Genomic DNA, 5,598 nt, shown 5'->3' with positions numbered 1-5,598 from the left:
GGGTCTCGTAAATCAAGGAAGCTAGCGGGACATCTGAGGTTTCACACAGAAATTCTGAAACAAATCCCAAACCTTCAAACAAAAGTGCCTTTAATTTTAAAACAGATAGGATATATTGTTCATAACAGGCATACACTGTTATGAAAGGGCCGTACACCTGCATATAATTCTTTTATGCATCATAACGGAAAAGTTGAATAAAGTGGATATGGAAAGCGAGTACATGTTAAACCAATAAAGAATCGACGTACTATATATAAATTTTATGACACTTTACAATTAAACTTTATGTATATATATATATATATATATACTATATATATATATATATACTATAATATATATATATATATATATATATTCATATATACATATTATATATATATATAATATATATATATATATATATGCATATTGTTACAAAAGTCACTTTGTTAGTTTGTGTATGCTTCTTAATTTTAAACAAGGAGTGAAACAAAAAAATGAAGGAATAAAGAATTGCTTAGGGCAAGCCCCTTGATGTTTTCAGAAACAGTTCCTTTCATCCCCTTGTTTTTCTCACAAGAGCTGAGAAGCAAGTAATTAGGACGCATGCCCAAAAGGTCATTTTAGGATTTTCCCACAAGCCTAAGGAAGTAATTCATGATCCAACCCTAATGTCTTTTGAGAAGCGTTCGGAAATCATTGGCGAAAATCGCTAAGGATAGGTTCACGCCCTCCTACCAACTATGAACTCCACCTCATTGCTACCTGACCCCTTTACCTCTATTGCCTTTGTTTCGCAAGTGTTAATGACTTCGCCATTGTTAACCCCTTCTTTCAAACTATTATGCTGGCCACCTACAATTTCCTTTTCAGCTACCTGACTGGATTAGCAGCAGCCCCAAAGGAGCACGAGACAATAGGACAGCTGTCTATGATCAAAACAAGACAAGAAACCGTTGGTCATCTCGTGGTATATATAGAGATGACATCAACCAACACGTCGCTAGTTAGCTGAATAAGAATACTCCATGAGAGTCTGTCCTTGATACTCCCCTGTGATGCTGTCCCTATGAAGGTTGGCTCCCTTCGCAACTGTCCTGGAGCTCCGCACTGATGATCAGAAGCCCAGACACGCCCTTCATTTCTCACCTTATTCTCTCCTTGGCGGGGACTGTTTGCAGTGCCGCTTCCACTGATGTTCCCTTCAACAACAGATAGGCTCTATTCTACTCACGTTTGTCCGCGGACAAAGGTATAGTGGTCAGAAGTTGTATTTCGGCCTCAACATTGCTTGTACTTATTTCTCACCTAATCTCCTATTCTCTGATTCCATACCCTTGCGATCTCCTTCAGAGATTTTTGTGAATTTAACCTTTGGTTCATACGATTCCTCTTAAGTGTTGGAATACCAATGTTATGGTACAATTTCAGCGTTAAATATGCTGATTATTAACGACTCGCTTGCTTAAATATTCCTTTAGCTTAGTGTATTCCAAATTTGCTTTACTCATAATTTCACTTGTATGTTACAACATTCTCTTGCATTGCAGATCTGATTGTGAGTACCTATTGTGTGTGTCACCTTATAGGTCAACAGTGCCACCCTTTGCCACTGACAGTACAATATCCATTCAAGTATTCCCTGACCATGATGTGAAGAGTGTTCAACAAATCTCCTTTGTACTAATCCTTACATGCATCTTATTCCCCTTTTCCTGAGAGTTTAATCCAATGAAGTTAATGTACATACCTGCAGTATTGTGGCACTTTGCTTTTGAGATTATCACCTGTATTGCCATGAGGTTCTATTGTTAGCTCCTGTATAATGTCTTCTGATCCCCTTTAGTGAATTAAGTTTCCATTGCATCCCAGTTTAGTAGCCGAATTTATTCATAATCACTGAGTTCTTATATATATATATATATATATATATATATATATATATATATATATATATATATATATATAATGTATATTATAGTATATATTATATATATATATATATAATATATATATATATACATCTAGCTACAAATGTCCTTTAACATCTAATTCGTTCTACCTCGGAAATTAGATGTTAAAGGTGCGAGCGACAAATCTCTTATCGACTAAAAATTCCCCCTTGGTTAATATATATGAAAAATTAATTCCGAGGTAGAGCGAATTTGATATTAAATAACATTTGTAGCTCGACGTATGTATATGAATCACAGTAATGTGATATAACTCTATATATATATATATATATATATATATATATATTAATATATATATTATATATATATATATAAATATACAAACTGCATAATAATAAATATGAGACATAAAAGGACTGGCATTGAGACTATGGTGCAATCAGTTTGCAGACCAATGGTTGGATGATCGGCGCCTTTCTTAAAGCAACTAAATCCAGCACGTGAGATGATTCAGCGGCAATGAGATGACAAACAGCTGTAAAGACAACAATCACAGAAGCAAAACAGTTGGAGAGAGGGAATCTCAACTGCCCAAACTACCCAATCTTCTGAATAAATTTCATCCAAAGATTATGAGAAAGAGGTCTAAGGTTCTTCATGTCATCACAAAAATCATTTCCCTTCCCATAATTGGATTCAAGTTTTGTAAGACTACGATAACGTCTATGGTCCTCGCTAATTAGAAGACTTAGAAATTAATTACCATATACTTCTTTTAATAAGATATTCTGAAACCCTGCAAGACCCTAATTAATATTACTTCCGATGAAATCCTCCAAACCACTATACAGAATGCATATGCCCAAATGCGAAATTGTCCAGTGCAACTAAAGCGAACATGCACATACAAAGAAAATCACATATACATTCATGCATATTTAGCACGCTTCTTTATCCATTCATCATTAAGAAAAGGAACAAAATCTAACACAAAGTAACTCTCACAGATATCATATATGTATATGTCAAATGAGTGCAGAGGTTTGTGCGACATACGAACTTTTGAAATGTTCAGCCGTTTTGCAGGTGGCAGATAGGTAACCTGGGTGTTTGTTAATTAAGCACTGGTCTCAGTGTTACCTTGGCGTAACTCAGTGCTGCTTAAGCGCGATCTGGCACATTCTCTGCTAATTCAGCACCTGCTGTTTAGTCACCTGTGAGTACATCTTTAGCAACTTCTGTTCAGGTGGAAGTTTCCATCTCTGTTACGTTCTAAGCAGATTTCTGGGTGTGTTAAATGTATTAGTTAGTGCATTGTGGGGGTGGGAAACGCTAGGTGTGAAGTCCTTCTGTCAAATGTATTCCATTGCTGTGAAAGAAATGGTGGAAGTTAGACAATGGAAATTCCAAGCTCTGATTCCTTGCTGAAAGGTGAGAGTTGAAATACTTTAATTGACACTAAGGTGGACCACCATAATCATTACTGTTTTAGTGATTTATCCTTTATTGCAATTTTATTATTAGTGCTTTGACATGTGTTCGTGATGTTGTGATAGTATCACAGACCTTTTTGATGTTATTATAATGAAGGGTATTCCTTCCTTGGCAAATGTTTCAATGGAACCATGGGTAAATTGGGATAATCGTGCATCTGCACAGACATGCCTGTAACATAGCTATTATGGGAAGTGGTACCTTTAAGAGGAACTGTGGCTTAGGACAAATAATCACAATGGTAATGGCAACTAAATAGAATTGTGGGGTTGAAATGAAGAAAAATCCCATTTATAATTTTTGGGTTTGCTAAGATGTTTTTTTGGGGAAGAGTTTTAAAAAATTGTATGGGTCTCCCACCTTACAACAGATTGGTGGCAGCACGCCGAAGAGAAAGTATGAATGAGACAAACATTTGGAGTTAGGTATGTGTACATTTTTTTTAGTAGGCCGTTACCTGGAGGGGTTGGTTTTCGTGGTTAAGGGCCATATTGCTTGAGCTTGTATTTTTTATCCCGGGAGACAACCAGCTACAGTGAGCGATATCTAGTCTTTCTCAGTGAGTATCTTAGTGAATTTCTAATTGAAATGTCGTTTCAAATTCATGAGTGTTGGAGTGGTCACGGCGATGCTGGGATCTGATTGAAGGGAAAAACAAGTGTTTTTCTTTTGAGTTTTCATTTCGGTTTGTTTAAAATATCATTTTCTCTCTTCTGTCTTTCGTTTTTCTCTCATTGAATTTTTATGGGGGTGGAATAGGTTACTTATAAGTAACTTTATTCAGGGTTTGTCTTTTCCTTTTTTTTATTATCGAGTTATTTTTACTTGTGCTGTGTGTAGGATGTAATGGGCGGTTTGCCTACTTTAGCATATCACCTTAATCTCTACTTGGATACAGAGGGTGACGCCTTGGATGTGGCATCAGCCTTTATTACACGGGAAACAATTAGCAAGGGTGATATTGAATGGGGATTCTACCTACTGTGATTTGTTCTTCTTTTTCTTTTTTTCTTGTGTGGGTTCCTGTGTGTTAAGCTTGAAATTTTGTGTGATGCAGCACTCAGCTGTTTGTGTGCAGATATAAAAAGTGATTTGCTCCTGTGGAGTTTTGTGAATAATTGCGGGTAAAGAGGATATTTTTTTCTTTGTGTTACAGGACATTGCGCAAGTTTTAATATTATATGTGTTATACTAGGGGGTAGTTTTTACAGGGGTGTGGAGTAGTTTATAAAAGTTGCTAATTTACTCCCGGCTTTGGAATGATGTTCCGGATGCAATTGTGAGTAGTTTTGATGGTCCGGTAGGCTGCCTACGTTTGACGAATCTTTTATTTTTTGCCCAAGTCAAGATGCACATACCAAATTGCCCAACAGTTAATAGCACATTCTTCAATGGGGGTCCGGAAACCACAATGGGTGGTCAAAGGAACTATCCGCAAGGAGATTTAGGTTTTGTCTCCAGTGGTTTTTGTGCCAAAGTGGAGTTTCGTTACCTCAATTGCAATGACCAGGGGCATACGAAAAAGTATTGCCGACTTAAATATTTTGGCTTGTGTAAGAATTCTACATGTAATTGGAAGTTCTGTCTGTTACCCAAAAAAGAGTAATGATAGACTGGGGAGTTTTGTGAGTTGCTATAAGAAAGCTCTTCAGGAGGGACATCCAAAGAAGTCTAAAAATAGACAGAATTTTTGGAGGACAGAATAACCAAAAGGAGAGGATAGGATGTCCATATCATATAAGGATTTTGGGAGATACAGGGGAACTAAAGCCTGTGGTGAAGGAAGCCATAAATGGTTCTATCATTTTGATTTTTGTAGATACGGGTGCATCAATCAGTTTAGTAGACTACTAATTTCATCAATCAATACCGGCTAGAATATTCAGAGGAGAAAGCATACAATGTCCAGGCTCATAAACTGGATGTTATGGGTACAGCAGATATCTGTTTTTCGCCGGGGACCAGTTAATAAAGGAACCAGTTTTGGCAGTGATGGGAGTTGCCTGGGGAAACAGAACTTAACTGGGATATCCTGCATTTAGAAAGAATAGGCTTTTTATATATCCTGGTGAAGGAGGTATAGCAATTGGTATGTGGGTGTTGGGGAAATGGAGAGGAAGATATCTATTATGGGGGATCATGAGGAAATTGTGGGTGATAATCAATGGTGAAGGGAAGAGAATATATAAAGGTGTTACAATGG

The 5,598-nt window shown here is 36.8% G+C and overlaps 1 protein-coding gene across 1 annotated transcript in view; it reads right to left on the bottom strand.

The window, feature by feature from the left end:
* Positions 1-5,598, bottom strand: part of LOC135198823 (low-density lipoprotein receptor-like) — a gene marked incomplete in the record, with an annotated part of 1,079,059 nt that overhangs the window by 768,064 nt on the left and 305,397 nt on the right.

This window comes from Macrobrachium nipponense, chromosome 22 (assembly GCF_015104395.2).
Source record: "Macrobrachium nipponense isolate FS-2020 chromosome 22, ASM1510439v2, whole genome shotgun sequence".
Classification (NCBI taxonomy): Eukaryota; Metazoa; Arthropoda; class Malacostraca; order Decapoda; family Palaemonidae; genus Macrobrachium; species Macrobrachium nipponense.
Note: the sequence above shows the minus strand (reverse complement) of the source record. Positions and strands in the feature narration are given on the sequence as shown.